This window comes from Pinus tabuliformis, chromosome 3_2 (assembly GCF_031772625.1).
Source record: "Pinus tabuliformis cultivar Carrire ecotype Pingquan chromosome 3_2, CPIR1, whole genome shotgun sequence".
NCBI classification, from domain to species: domain Eukaryota; kingdom Viridiplantae; phylum Streptophyta; class Pinopsida; order Pinales; family Pinaceae; genus Pinus; species Pinus tabuliformis.
The window spans coordinates 761103539-761120543 of record NC_142302.1 but is presented as its reverse complement, the minus strand read 5'-3'; the positions used below and the strand labels follow the sequence as shown (position 1 = coordinate 761120543).

General features: G+C 34.4%; 1 non-coding gene across 1 annotated transcript; it reads left to right on the top strand.

The window, feature by feature from the left end:
• The first annotated feature begins 10665 nt into the window (after positions 1 to 10665).
• TRNAY-GUA (transfer RNA tyrosine (anticodon GUA)) lies at positions 10666 to 10761 on the top strand. Its single transcript has 2 exons — positions 10666 to 10702; positions 10726 to 10761. It is a non-coding gene; the product is annotated as a tRNA-Tyr (tRNA).
• The last annotated feature ends 6244 nt before the right edge of the window (positions 10762 to 17005 follow it).

Genomic DNA, 17005 nt, shown 5'->3' with positions numbered 1-17005 from the left:
TATCTAGGCTTGCATTATGTGTTGCTGGTCACAGATAAACAACTTTGTTTATTGATAATATAAAAAGATAGGTTATAATTTAAAAAAAATTATCTTGTTATTTTATTCCAATGTTGTGGCGTGGTCTGTAACTATAAGAAACATGAAAGAGATCTGCTATAGAATTCTCTATGATGTAAATTTGGGCCTGCATTATGTGTAGCTAGTCACAACCAACAATTTTGTTTATCAATAATATAAAAGTACTGGTTATAGTTTAAAAAATGTTAGTTTGTATGGATGTTCATTTCCCTAAAATTATTTATAAGTGGTATGTTATAAAATATTGCAAATGCAATACTCTATAACCATATAAGTTATTTAAGAGGTATGATATAGTTAACTAGTTTAATTGAAATACAAAATATTAAATTAATAAGTGGAAGCTATATAGGAAGCATCATGAGTTGTTAAAATGGAAGAAAAATGTGACTCTAAAAAGGAAGTAAAATTCGACATTAAATTGGAATCCATACTTGGAGCTATTACTGGCTCGAAATAGGAAGCTAAATTGGTCGCTTAAGAAGAAGAAAAATTGGAGGCTAATTCAGAAACAAATACAAACACTAAAAGGAAGCAAACCTTGGACCTAAAAAAGAAGCAAACCCAGGCGCTAAATAGGAAGCAAACCATGAGGCTAACAAGGAAGCAATTATGGGAGCAAAAAAAAAAAGAAACAATAGAATACAAACTAGAACCATGCTAGACGCAATCTTGGAAGTAAAAGAGGAACCAACAATGGAAGCCAAACTAGAAGCACACCAAAAGTAATATTGGAAGAAAAACTAAACATTACTGTAAGAAGAAGAAAAAAGAAGCAATTTAGGTAGCGAACCAAGAAGTAATAATGAAAGCAATAATAGCAACCAAACTTGGCGTTATCTGAGAAGCAAAAACATAAGCAATTTAGGTAGAAAACAAAGAAGTAATTATGAAAGAAAATCTTGGCAATACTTGAGAAGCAAAAACAGAAGAAATTCAGGTAGAAAACAAAGAAGTAATAATGGAAGCAATATTAGAAGCCAAAATTTGTGTTCCCAGAGAAGCAAACAAAGAAGCCATTTAGGTAGCAAACCAACAAGAAATAATGGAAGCAATATAGCAAGAAACAAAAGACACTATAATGGAAGCCTTATTAGAAGCTAAAGAAGATGTCATAATGGAAGCAAAGTTAGATGCAACAAGCGACACCATATTGGAAGCAAAACTTGATGTTATGATGGAAGCATAACTTGGTGTTAATTAGGAAGACAAGCAAGAAGCTATTTTCGATGCATACCAAAAGAAAAATAAGAAGCACAACTGGGAGCCAAACTAGAAGTACAAATGGACGTAACAATGGAAGTAAGAATGGAAGAAACAATTTCTGGTGCCATTCCCGATGCTATGTTTGGTGCTATTCCATGCATTATTCTTGGTGCAAATCAAGGTGCCCATGTGTACATGCCATTTTCACCGGATATTGAGACGTCACATGAAGCTAATTCGTGCGCTCATAAGCACTAGATTCCGATGCTATTTGTGACACTAATGGTCTGTTTTATTGTAGTGATAATTACAGTTTGGTCGTAAAAGATGCGGTTGTTTCACTCATTTCAAGTGAACCAGAGTCAAATATAAGAGAAGAAACCATGCACGATTGACTATTAGATTTTGAAAGGCTGAGAATCTCCAATATTTAATCGTATCTAGGATGTTGGAGCAATTTCTACTGGATTGGCCCAAAAGAAGTGAGGTTTGTGTCCACATAGAATCCATGAAGGGGAAGAGTTGACCATATGGCCCGCTTCCTCCTGACTTGATCTACAAAAATAACAATGTGAGGTTCCTTGAAATCCTTTCTAAATGGTATTATCCTAAGTTAATGCTCTGTAATGTGCCAAAATCCATAGGAAATGCACTACTTTAGGCCACAAATTTTAGGTTTGTATTTTCTTCCAGATGGTTTTCTTGGGTAGCTAATTGTGCCCTAAAATAAGGTGATATGATTCCTAGATTGAAAATGATCCATTTGGCCAATGGAGCTTATCTAATCCTTCTAGGGCGAAGCCTTTGATGAAGATTTCCAATAATATTATAAGGAAAAGAATTTCCAATTATTCATGAGGTTTTCCATGTCTGTATGATTCACGCACATGCTAAGTTTGGGAAGTTATTTCTAGGAGTCCTCCTAAAAAAGTGCATATTTTCCTTCCTCGATCTCCGAAAATCAATGTTGTTGAATGATATATTTGTTGTTGTTGGCTAGATTCCAAATTGAGGAACTTGGAAGACACTGCTATTATCTCAAGATGATCCAGAAGTTTTTTTTCCCTTAGAAAAATCTAGGTAGATCAACCCCGAAGGGAATCTTTTAAAGCTCTTCGACCAGACCAGCAGGGCCTAACCCAAAATGCATCTAGGAGAATTGACCCTGTGACCTCCCAATCGGCGAGGTACTTAATAACGGGGACTCGACCAATTAATCTAAACCTTGGGGCTTAGGATGATCCAGACTTATGAAGGAACAAAATCAAATACAAAATTAAACGAAAAAACAAAGATAAAATAATACTGAACTTCAATTAATAAATAAAGAATGTTGAAAATTGTTTACAAGCATAATGGAAATAAACTAACTCGAGCAACGATAGCTTATCTTTAAGAAGAGTTGTGACAACTATATTCCCTATGAACTATGTTGCAATGAGGTCGGAGGCCTCTTTATCATAAATAACAAGCGTGAAACCCTAACCCTAGGAGATGAAGCGCCAACAGTTTTGGGCCCCATTGGGGTAAGTTGGATTGTCAACTTGTTGGCGTCGTAACTTTGGTATCCAATCTCTATTTGGAAATCATAATATCTCGTTTTGAATATCTCCATGAGGAAGAAAAGAAAAAATGAATTTGTGAAATATATTCTGGCACTTTTCTAGTCTCTTTATTTTTCCATAAAATGTCTTTTAGGCCCCTAAAATGAGTCTGGAAGTTTAGGACCTGAAAAACTGCCAAATATAGAAAGATGTGCTAGAATTAAGGAAACTTAAAGGAAATAGTGTTGGGGGTCCAAATGGAATAGGTGGGTTTAAACCAATATCCACCTAGATCAATCCTCCCCCTTAGGAAGCAATTGTACCCATTGCGTTGAGTGTCTCTATGAGATGGGGAATCTTATACTGAAATTGGTCCCTGGTCGGACACTTGCCTTGTAGGAGTTGGCTAGCTTTGACAACCTGGTAAAGTTGGATCCTTAGTTGGCGAGTGTGGTTGATCTATGTGTCCATGATATGATCACTTATGGTCTGTAAAACGTAGTCAGGGTTGAGCTCTGTTGGTGTGAGTTGCTCAAGAATGTACGATGTGTACAACAATGGTGGAGAGCATGGCCAAAGGCAGTCCACTTTGAACACTGGGTGCAGGAAATGGAATGGAGAAATTTTGAGCTTGAAAGTATTGTCACCCACAATATTGGTTATGGTGTAAGGCCCATATCAGAGTGGTGAAAGCTTGCGATGGGATCGAGTAAGGCATTCCTTATGGAAATGTAACCGAATTGTGTTGCCTACTTGAAACTTATGTGGCACCTGATGCTTATCATGAAGTTGTTTGTACTTGGAATTGGATTTATCTGGGATATCATGGACATGTTGGTGGACGTGATGGATGCATTCAATAAACCTGGTGGCTTTATCAACTTTGGATTGAACATGTGTAGATTCTTCCTGTGTAGTTTCAAGAGGCATTGCAACGTCAACATGACCAATGGTTGGAATCCCATGCCCACTTGAAATGGGATGTGTCTAGTTGAGCTATGTCTATCTATGTTATAGTTTTTTTGCACATAAGGAAGAATCTCATCCCATGTTTTTGGATGCTTGGAGTTGTACATGCATAGTGTGTGCACTATCATCCTGTTGACAACCTATGTCTGACCATTTATCTGAGGATGGAATGTAGTAAACTTGGTGATATTAGTATCCCATAACGACCACAGGCCAAAACATGCTTATGAACCTGTTATCCCAATCTGATATAATGGCCCGTGGAATCCCAAAATGTACCCACACTCATTCGAAGAAGAGTTTGGCAGTGTATTATGTTATGATGCTCTTCTTGCAAGCCATAAATGTAGCCATATTGGAAAATCTATTGACGACCACAAATACTCAGTCCTTACCATGCTTGGTAGAAGGAAGGCCAAACATATAGTCCATGGAGATGGATTCCCAAGGTCAACTAGGAGTAGGTAGAGGAGTGTACATGCCTTGCTTCTTAATGGTTGGCTTGGTGATGACACAGGAAATGCAAGATATGATATATTTTCCAACATCCTATTGGATCTTTGGCCAATTAAAATATTTCTATAGTACTAACACTATCTTCTCGACACCAAAGTGTCCAGTGACCCTGTTGTAATGCACCTCCCAAATCATCTTAACACGTTCACTTGAAGGAACACAAAGATGTCCTCGATAGCACAACAATCCATCCTGAAGGTGGAAGTATGGAATTGGATTTCCATCTATCAACACCTTGTAGGTGGCATTGAATTTCGAATCACTTTAATATAGTTGTGGCCATCCAGAGGTCTTGTGTCCGCAAGAGTTGAGAATTGTGCTCAATTCCATAATCAGGGGTCGACTGAGGCACTCTGTGACATGATTGGTGCTTCCCTTCTTATACTTAAGTTCAAATGAAATTGTTACAGGTATGTGGACCATTTTTTATGGTGATCGCTCTACAACTTCCCCTATGTCTGCATAAATTGAAGAGGTCGGTGATTTATGTGGATGATCGTCTCCTTCCCCAAAATATAATGCTTCCACTACCAGTAGACATGCACGATAGAATACATATCCTTATCATAGGTGGGGTACCTACGAATAATATCATAGAGTGTCTCACTGTGATATGCCATTTGATGCCCTTACCGAGTGAAGATTGCACCAGTAGCATAATCTTAGGCATTTGTGTCAATCTCAAATAGTTGTTGTGTGTTTGGAAAGGTGGGGGCTAGTGCAAAGAAAAGGTGGTGTTTTACTTCAACGAATGCCTTTTGTTGTGCCTCACATAAAAAAAAATATGCTTTTGCTCCACCCTTGGCAACTTGACTCAAGGGTCGCGTAATATGAGAGAACCCCAACACGAATATTCGATAGAAATTAGTAAGGCCAAAGAAGCTACAAATCTCTATCATAGTCATCGAAGTTGGCCAATCTCAAATGACTTGGACCTTAGCCAAATCCACATGCATGCCCTGGTCGTTGATTATGTAGCCTAGATATTAGACCTAGTACATGCCAAAGGAACACTTCTCTAGGTTGGCATATAGCTTGTGTTGCCACAAAGTTTGAAGGAACTGCAAAATATGTTGTAAGTTCTTTGCCCAACTCTTGTTGAAGATAAGGATGTCATCCAAATATATAACCGCGAAGGAGTTGGTGAAAGGCCATAATATGTCATCCATCAGCCTCATAAAAGTTGTAGGGGGATTCGTCAACCTGAAGGGCATGACCAGCCACTCAAAAAGACCCTCCTTGGATTTGAAGGCGGTCTTCCATACATCTGTGGGCTCTATTGGAACTTGGTGATAGTCGAAATTCAAATCAATCTTGCTGAAGTACTTGGCCACCTTAAGCTAGTCAAGAATATCATCAATCCATTGGATCATGTACCTATTCCTGATAGTGATTTTATTCAGTGCCCGATAATCAATGTAGAGTCTCTAGATCCCATGATTCTTCTATATGAGTCCAATTGGGATCCCATTGGGGAAAGGAGCTATGGGAGTTAGATCGATTGAGTGCTTGACCTGATAATGCAAGGGCACTCCTATGGGTGAGGAGAAAATGTCCTTGTATTCTTCCACGACCTTATCAAAATTCTTCTACTGCATGAAGGGACCCTTTCTAGGGGCCATGGATGTGGCCAAAATATTCCCCTTACTTTGAGAATAAATCATAAAGAAAAAAAATCTCGTTCTGGGAGATGATCTTACTGCATTGTTTTAGTAGAGATCAAAGAGATAGTAGTAGGCAGGGCTAACTCTGGTATCCTATATAGTTTCCTTCCCAAGGTAATAATGACAGTACGAGGCCTAGACTCATACACAACATGATGCTTCCACATGTATGGTTGGCCTAATAAAACATCACAAACTTCAAGAGGAGAAACATCACATAGTACCTATCTGTGAAGGGCTTGATGCTGTAGGGAAGGCATCATTGTTGGATGACACATAGATCTCGTCCTTGGTGGAGCCACCTGATGGTATATGTTTGTGGGTATGGTGTGGTCAACATGCCCAATCGCTTAATGACCTTGAATGAGATGGGGTTCTTTTGGCCCTCCCACCATTGACAATGAACTGCAACGGAGAACCCTTCACCCATATCTATGAGTGGAAGAGACGATCACCCTCCTCTATATCTTCAGGTTTAATCTTATTGACCTTGGTGGTGGAAACAATGGCATTAGGTTCAATGTTAATAATCGACTTCCCCTTGTCGTTTCCCTTTTCATGTTTTGGCTCAAAGTCAGAACATGCATCAGACTCTGAATATTTTAGCTTGGCCACCAATGACTGCTTGGCACGACTTTCATTTGTGTTGTGGGTGGGGCTCTTGTGGAACTCACACCACTTTCCTATATCCTTCTTCGTCTTCTTGGTGCCATTCTTTGTTGGTGGCCTCGATGAGTTGTCCTAGGTTGTTCCATCTTTGGTCTATCCTTTGTTTTGCGATTTGGGGGTGACCTTGCCCTGCTTCAGATTCACAAATCCAAAATCTAGCTTCTTTTGTCTAAATTTTTGTTCAATCTTGGCAGCATATCAATATGATACACCAAGCGAGGGCATGTCCAAGAAATCCATTTCTTCCTGAATGTATTTGTGCAGGAAGCTATAGTATTTGAATACCAAATGTCACTCAAAGTCTTTGATACCCAAATTTATGCGTAGAGTGTGAAAAATATTTGTCAAATCATGCACATCATTATCCCTTTTCTATCGTATTGTGATCCATTGTATGCAATTTCCTTCATATCTCCCAATAGGGTAATATAGTTCCTTGACAGCATCTCATAAAGAGTTTCAAGAGGGTGCAGTTGAAAACATAGAGGGTTCCTTAGCACTTATCTCACAGTAAGTTTCCCACTTGTCCTTGACATGGCGTGCGATTTTAAGTAGTGCAAAAGTAATATTTTCCCTATCAGAGAAACTATAAACCGAAAAATAACCTTCCAGCAGACTTAACCATTTATGTACAACATCTGCATTTATTTGACCTTCAAATATAGGAATATCGAATTTAACTTATACCTTGAAGGGGGCGATGCCTCTGAAGTGACTATTGGATGAAGATGTGTTTCTTGTTGGCATATGCTAAAGGATTTGGGCAAATATTTCCATCATTTTGTTCCTCTGTCACTTGATGGCTTCTTTGAGAAACAATTTAATAGGTTCTCTTGCTCCCCAATCTTTCTTTTCTTCAGCCATGGGAGGTTGTCGAGTTCTCTGAGGGCGGTCTTGTAGGGGTTCAACTAGTTCGAGTCCTAATTCTTTATACTCTGACCTCGTTGGGGAAATATTGCACAGAAAAATATATAAATGGAATACCACTTTAATACTGCTAATCCAGATTTATGAAGGAATGAAATGAAATACATAATTAAACAAAAACAAAGAGATACAATAATATTGAAGTTCAATTAATAAATAGTGAATGTTGAAAATTGTTTATAAGCATAATGAAAATAAATTAGCTCGGACGATGGTAGCTTATCTTAGAGAAGAGATGTGATGGCTACATGCCTTCTGAACTGTGTTACAATGAGGCTCAAAGGCCTTTTTATCATAAATAAGTGTGAAACCTTAACCTTAGGAGATGAAGAGCCAATTGTTTTGGGCCTCAGTGGGATAAGCTGGACTGCCAACTTGTCGGGTTGTAAATTTGGCATACGATCTCTGTTTGGCTATCATAATACCTCGATTCGAAGATTTCCATGAGGATGCAAACAAAATAAGAATATATGAATTAGATATTATCACTTTTCTGGTCTCCTTATTTTCCCAAAAAACTTCTTTTAGAACATCAAAACAGCTTGAGAAGTTTAGGACTCAAAAAAATGCCAAAAATAGAAAGTTCTATTAGAATTAAGGAAATTGAAAAGAAACAATGTTGGTGTCCAAGTGGAATAGGCAAGTGGCCACAAATATCCACTTAGATCACAAGAACTATTGAAGAGACGAGCTAAGATTACATTTCTTGCTCCATAACTTCCTTCATAGTTCATTTCCCCTTGATCCAAAACAACCATATTTTAGCCCCTAGCTTATTGTTGAGAATTTCAGGATCTCTTAAGCCCTAACCACCCCCAACGTGGGGAGACAATTTTTTCCCATGTTACCCAAGACCATTTCCTTTTTTGTGTTGCACCTCCCCAAAGGAAGGTACAAAAAATATTTTTGATTGAGCAGAGAACTCCTTTGGGGGCTACTAGGGAAGGAAATAGATAAAGGGGAAGAGATTGAAGGAAAATTTTAAGAAGGATAAGTTTACCAACAATATTGAGAGATATGAAAGTCCAACAATCTAACTTGTAAAAATATTTTACAAAAGATCATGTTAATGTTTTGTTCTTAGAGAGTTTTCCACTAGGGAATCCCCCACATATTTTTTTGAGAGGCAACTACATTGATAACACAATGCTTCAAAATATTACCTTACATAGATAAATGAATGTTAAATAAAAAACCCTCAGATTTGGATAAATTAATAGAGGTTATCGAGGCATTCATAAAAGCCTCAAGGATTTGATTGAACATATTTGCTTCTCTGGCTCAAGGTGTACCCATCAACATTGTGTCATCCACAAACTATTGATGGGACACCAAAAGGTAATCACCAAATAAACATAACCCTTTGAGTTTTCCTTGCGCTATTGCAAATTTCAAGTTTTTTCCCATACCCTCCGCAAATAGAATAAAAAAGAAAGTTGAGAGGCGATCTCCTTGGCGAATACCCCCAAAGGGATTGAAAGTGAAGGAAGGGGAAACATTAAGGAGCACTGAGAAGAATAGGGAGGAGAAGAGAAAACCCACCCAGTTGGTCCAAGCATAAGAGAATCCAAATGCCTGAAGTACATGGAACATATAAAACTAGCTTAGCTTGTCAAATGATTTTGTAAGGTCCAATTTGATTATCTTTCTTGCATGTCTATATTTCTTCAAAGAGTGGATGACTTCATGGGTGACCACCATTCCATCTAGAATCTGATGACCTTCTATATAGTTAGTTGGTTTGCTCCTAAAAGGCAAAATAAGGTAGCAAAGGCTTGAATGTCTTGGTAATCACCATTGCAATGATTTTTCTAATCCTGTTGCATTTAAAATAAAACAAATATGTTTATATAAACATTATATTTATAACTTTTAAATATAAATGTGATACTTCTTTTTTATTTTTTTTAATAATAAATTTTATATTAAATATACTAATATTTAATTATATTATTATAATATAATGTTAAAATATATTATTATTATTCTTATTATTTTTTAAATTTAATGACTAATAAATTACATAGATATATTGAAATAAAATGAAAAGTTCCCAATTGAATAATGATACTACATTTAATTATCATCTTCTTTTTAATCTTCATCATTCAAACTTGTGGAGAATTAACAATATCGCTCCAAATTCACAACTACCACTTTATCACTCGAAAACCAAACTCAATATTTGAAATTGACACACTTGAGATTAAAATTACTTTATTATCATCTTGTTAAACATAAATTGGTAATGTTACTCGAAATGCATGGTTCCCACTTTATCACTCAAAAACAAAACTAAATATTTGAAATTGACAGTGTAGGTTAAAATGACTTTATTGTCATTTTCCTTTTTAATTTTCATCATTCAACCTATTCGAAATAATGGAAAAAACACCAATGAGTGGTTTAGATTGTGTTTTTATTTAGGTGTTAGATATTATTGGTTGAAAATAAACAATTTTATTTTAAATGTACAATTATCATTTTATCATCTAAAAATTAACAATCCTTGCACGTGAGTGCACGATGTGATGGTCGGGGTGGTTGGTTTGCACACCCCCGGCCAGTTTCGAATCCTGGAGGCTGCTGCTGCAGCACATATTGTTCCGATGATGGCTTAATATGTCTCGATGTGTCGGTTCTGACACGCATTTGTAATATATGTATAAAAACAAAAAACCCATAATACTTCTAAAGAGAACTAGCCCCTCCCATCTTAAAAAAAAAATCTAAAAATTAACTATCTTCATAAATCTTTCAAGATGTAGTTGGTAACTAGAACCATATAACTTAAATGCCTAGCAAATGCTAATAAAAATTAAAACTTTTACATATATCTTACATTGCGAAATTTAAAAAATCCATTATAATTTATTAAATTATAAAATTTATTTTAAATTATTAATTATAAAAATAATTATTGTATGACTTAATTATATATACATTACAAAGATAGGATTCCATAAAAGTAAGGGAGAAGATAGGATTCGCACAGGTATTTCTTTGATAAAATTCGCGGAACGTTTATGTACCTAACCCGCACATCAATGAAGAACTACAAATGTGAATTGGACAACCCTATGCATCGTCCGACCTTAGCTCAGTTGGTAGAGCGGAGGACTGTAGTGGGAGAATAAATCCTTATTGACATCCTTAGGTCGCTGGTTCGAATCCGGCAGGTCGGAGTTTCATTTTAAATTTTTTTGTATTTTATTCTTTTAAGTTCCTCTTATATTATTTTGCTTCAGGGTAAACCTTAGGTGGCTGGTTCGAATCCGGGAGGTCGGAGTTTCATTCTAAAGTTTTTTTATTTTATTCTTTTAAGTTCCTCTTATATTATTTTGCTTCAGAGTAAACCCTAGGTGGCTGGTTCGAATCCGCCAGGTCGGAGTTTCCTCTTTTTAAGTTTTTCTTCTATTATTTTTTTATCCGGCAGGTCGGACTTTCATTTTAAAGTTTTTTTATTTTATTCTTTTAAGTTCCTCTTATATTATTTTGCTTCAGAGTAAACCTTAGGTGGCTGGTTCGAATCCGGCAGGTCGGAGTTTCATTCTAAAGTTTTTTTATTTTATTCTTTTAAGTTCCTCTTATATTATTTTGCTTCAGAGTAAACCTTAGGTGGCTGGTTCGAATCCGGCAGGTCGGAGTTTCCTCTTTTTAAGTTTTTCTTCTATTATATTTTTAAAGTTTTTTTTTATTTTATTCTTTTAAGTTTCTCTTATATAATATTTTTAAAGTTTTTTTATTTTATATTTTTAAAGTTTTATATTTTATTTTTTTGTTCAGAGTAAACCTTATGTAGCTGGTTCGAATCCGGCAGGTCGGAGTTTCCTCTTTTTAAATTTCTCTTATAATTTTAAATTTTTAAAGTTTTTATTTTTTTATTTTATTTTATATTATTTTGGTTCAGAGTAATCCTTAGGTAGCTGGTTCGAATCCGGCAGGTCGGAGTTTCTACTTTTTAAGTTTCTCTTATGTTATTATTTTAAGTTTCTCTTATGTTATTATTTTAAGTTTCTCTGATATTTTCTGCTTCAGGTCGGAGTTTCTCTTTTTTTAAGTTTCTCTTATATTATTCTCGTTCAGAGTAATGAATTTTTTATGTGATGATAAATATTTTTATATTTTAAATAAAGTGTAAATTTTATTTTATTAAGATAGATTTATTTAAAAATAGATTTTTTTTTTCAAAGATATAGAATTAAGATATACATACTTTATTTATTTTGGATTTAAACCTATAAAATTTCTTTTATATTATTTTTTTAAGTTTCTCTTATATTATTAGAGTTCAGAGTAATCAAATTTTTATGTGATGAGATATATTTTTATATTTTGAATAAAATTTATATTTTAATTTATTAAAAAGATTCATTTAATTTCAGTTTTCTTTTGGTAGAGATGGAGTTAATATATCGTAATCTATTTTTTTTGATTTAAAGCCAGGATTCTTTGCAAGGAAATTTATGTACTTAATCATTACAAAGAAGGATTTAAAGCCAGGATTCTTTGAAAGGAAATTCATGTACTTAATCCTTACAAAGAAGTACATATTTTTAACCACGACTAATCAACTTTTAATGTCACTAGGTATATTTTTATATCTTTGAAATTAAAAAGTTTGGAATTTGATTGAATGAATAAATTGTATATTTTAATTAACTAAGATAAGGTTTTTAACCATGACTAATCAACTTTTAGTGTGACGAGGTATATTTTATATTTTTGAAACCATGACTAATCAACTTTTAGTGTGACGAGGTATATTTTATATTTTTGAAACCATGACTAATCAACTTTTAGTGTGACGAGGTATATTTTATATTTTTGAAATTAAAAAGTTTGGAATTTGATTGAATGAATAAATTGTATATTTTAATTAACTAAGATAAGGTTTTTAACCATGATTAATAAACTTTTACTATGTTTAGATATATTTTTATATTTTTGAAATTAAAAAATTTGGAATTTGATTGAATGAATCAATTGTATATTTTATTTTTATAGTTTTTTTTGTGTTTGGTAGATATGGAGTTAAGATGTACTTACTCTACTCCCTTTGGATTTAAACTCGTGATTCCTTACAAGGAAACACATGTGCTTAAACATTACATAGAAACACATATTCTTAACCATCAGACCCACATGTTCATAATATGAAACAAAAATATTCAAGTATTACTAATAATTATTAGAATAAGTAGGCATTTCTAACAATTATTTGTTAATCGTCAAAGGATCTTAGCTCAAGTGGTCCAATGAACAATATGTTTCCCTACTTGCCTAGGTTTAAGTCTTCAAAGACATGTTGTAATTGCAGTGGTCCAGTGACAATTTGTTTCCCTAGTTGCCTAGGTTTAAGTCTTCAAAGACATGTTGTAATTGCTTATTTGTGGCATTTATAAAATAGTTGTATTTGGTGTAATAGTGGCAACCAATACCAATCTTTTGAAGTTATCCAATCTCTAGAAATTCTGGTTTCTTTAAAAAAATCAAATATTTCAATATTTATCAACAAAGTATTAAATCACCATTAAACACTTATGATCCTAATAAACAACTTTTGATGCATGTGTTTATTTTTCCTATATTTGTGAAATTAGCAAATTTTCTCAATGAAGCCATATGAATATGAATCGTGTAAAAGCTCTTTTTGTCTTGTTTAGTTAAAATCTAATGAAATGCAAAAATGATTTGAAGCCAAAACCTTGATGGAATTGTTGGTGTATATTTACAAACTTGATGAAATGTCTACATGTTTTGAGAATATTTCAAATGAATATTAAGTATAAACCAAGTATATAATTTTCAAATGTTATCTTTTATTTAAGAGTAAGACATGAGGGCTTGTCTTAATCAAAACAATGAGGAGAATAATAAGAGTATATTGAAGGTTTTAAATAGAAACTACTTGGAAACACAAGGCTTAGTTTGGGAGATTTGTCACACAAAAATCAAACATACATGGTGAAGATAATAGACTACCTATGCTACTAAATGATTTGAAATCTAGTAACATTGTTCCATTATGGATTGTTATGAAAATTGCCCAAGCCACCTCTATACCATTAGTCATGTATATGTACAAGGTATTAGAAATTTGACACTATAATAAAAGAAGGATCGTCTAATTATATTTGTGTGCATGACATTGTTGATAGTAGCATCTTTGTGCATGACATCATTGATAGTAGCAAATCTATATTAATTGTTTTTATTAATTTTTGTTTAGATTTAAGGGTTTTGGAGATTCTTCATGGTCTGGATGTCCACTTTGGGCATCTCCCCATTCAATATTGTGAAATGTGCTCTTCATCATTGTGAAATGTGCTCTTCATCGATTGTAGAATGCCTCATGTGGTGAAAGTTACCAATTCTCCATAAATTCTTCATAAATCCTTGTTCTGGTTAAAAGGCAAACAAATATTTCAATATTTATCAACAAAATATTAAATCACCATTAACTATTTGTGTTCCTAATAAATTGTGTATATAATTGATGACAATAAAATATAGTATCAAGCTAATATTAATTTATTAGAAGACGTACGCATTACCAATAAAGTATTAAGCCACTTTTGATATATGTGTTTATTTTCTTTTATTTGTTCAATTTGCATTTTTTCTCAAAGGACCAATATGAATGGCTTAAAATATCCTTTTGTCTTGTTTAGTTAAAATATAATGAAATGGAAAATGATGTGAAGCCATAACTTTGATGGAATTGTTGGTGTATATTTACAAATTTGATGAAATGTCTACATGTTTTGAGAATACTTCAAATTAATAATAAGTATGAACCAAGTACATAAATTTTTAATGCAATCTTTTATTCAAGAATAAGACAATAGTGTTTGTTTTAATCAAAACAATTAAGAGTGTAATAAGAGTATATTGAAGGTTTTATACAGAATCTACTTGAAAACACAAGGCTTATTTTGAGAGATTCACCACACAAAAATAAGACAAATATGGTGACGACAAGAGCTAACGGGCATACTATAGGGCATTAAATGCCCGGCTACATGTGCCCCCGTTAGCTCTTTAACACGCGCGCGCGTGGTGATAGATAAATAAAAAATACGTGCGCGTGTGTTAAAGAGCTAACGGGGGCACATGTAGCCGGGCATTTAATGCCCTATAGTATGCCCGTTAGCTCTCGCCCATGGTGACCGCCTATGTTACTATCCAATGATTTGAAATCTAGCAAGGTTGTTCCACTCTTGATTGTTGTGAAATTTTCCAGACTACCTCTATACTATTGGTCATGTACATGTACAAAGATATTATAGAATTAACACTATAATATAAGCATGATCATCTAAGTATATCTTTGTGCATGGCATTGCTGATAGTAGCAAGTTTTGCAATGCCTGTTTTTATTAATTTTTTTTCTGATGGGTTTTGGAGTTTCTTTAGTTGGGAATCTCCCCATTCAATATTTGTGAAATGTGGTCTTCATGGACTGTAGAATGTGGTGAAGCACAAGTAGCCAAGTGTGGTTATCTCTCATGTCACTTCTTGAATAAATGGAAAGTGGTCTTGTGTCCAAATTTGATATATTGGTGAGAGTCCCATTTTTTAATATAAGATGAGTTTATTTATTAATTTGAATAAGAAAATATGTATATTTATTAGTTCAATTCAATTTAAAAATATATATATTTTAATGAAATAAAACATTTTCTGTCTTCTTTGAAAAAAAAGTAATAATTAAATATGGAAATCTCAAATCAAAAACACATATAATATATTGATTAACCTACCAACGAACATAAATATAAAACACCATGTTAAAAAGAAATTAAAAAAAAATGTATCATATTTTTTTTTACTTGATAAGTAAATTTGCTTGATAAATTTACTTGATAAGTAATAATGAGTCATGACAATTAAATTTATACTCTAAATACAATCACTGAAAAAAAATTGTTTCCCTTAAGGATTGTATTGGAATGTGATACATGTCACAAACCCATAATAGGAACCATTAAGTAATAATAATTTTTTTTTTTAAACTTACCACAATCTAAATCATTAATAATTTAATTCTAAAAAGACTTTATTACCATTGCAACATAGATATATTAATTCTCAGGGTTATTTTTTTTATTGTATGCGGTTAATTATTCATCGCGACCTTATGACTATAATAGCAACATATATATATTAATTCTCAGGGTTATTTTTTTTACTGTATGTGGTTAATTATTCATCATGACCTTATGACTATAAAAGTCAGCGCTACAAAGATTGTTGGGTAATAATGCTATGGATGCCATGCTATGATTATTGCATAAATGAATTGTTGATAAAATGCCATTGCCTCTGTCATAGCCCTTTAAGTTTGGTGTTATAAAACTAATTGAATGCATAAGCGTGCGTGTACATCGTATCAACTACAACTGGTATGTTTCCCTTATGATAGTCATTAAGTTGGCCTGGCCACTTTCCTAGGGATCTAAGGCCATTCCTTCGCGAGGTTTCGATAGAGGCTACAACTAGCTATCCTCTGTGTGGTTGATTGTGCCTCAATCGATGGTCCTTGTTGCAGCTGGACATCCGACAGTGGAAGCAGAGTCGGGGAACCTTAAGTCGAAGACAGGCGCGAGTTGGGGTTTTCTGTTGTCATTTCACTTTGGAGGGTTTTGACCTTAACCTCTGGCAGAGGGGGTTTAAATGAGAGTTCTAGCTCCATCTTTCAACAGAGGGCTTTTAGTGAGTATCCTCGTCTCTTCCATTCCATTGAATCTCGAAGGGTTCAACTATGCTGTTGAAGCCTTGCCATTCTCACAGTTTACTGTTTGCCAACAGATATTGCCATGGTCAATGCTGAGCAACGTGTGTCGGAGAAGACCTTCGACAGGCCGAAGATGCCCAATTTCTTTCCAACTACGAGGCAATAGATTTTCTTATAATTCAAGAGTTAATTTGGTTTCTTGTTTGATAAAAATCCTGACTTCTGCTCTCTTAATGTTTCTACCAGGGTTCGTGGACTTCGATCCTGGAGGTTTCCTCCCGGCGGATGATTCTACAGAACTATCCCTCGGCCTTATCCGGGTATGAGGCATGGTGAACACAGTTCCAATTTTTTTGTTTTTCTTCTTTGAGGGTTTGAATGTGCCATGAGTCTTGATCTTGGCTTTACTCATTTGGTTTACAAATTCTCTTGGAAGGGTCAAGCTCGATTCCTCATTAATTTTAAGTAAACCCTCTTTTATGAGGCTCTCAGGTCTATCCACTGTGCTATCTGGCTAGGGATGGTCATTCAGTCTTAGCTGTTTTACATAAGTTTAAACTCTAGGGTTTTTGGTGTCTAGACGACCATCCCTGGAATTTGATGGTCGTGTTTGGTTAGAAGGAGAACACGATTTTTCCACAGTTATTGTTTTATTTCTTTCGAGAAGGCGAGGAACTCTCGCATAATCT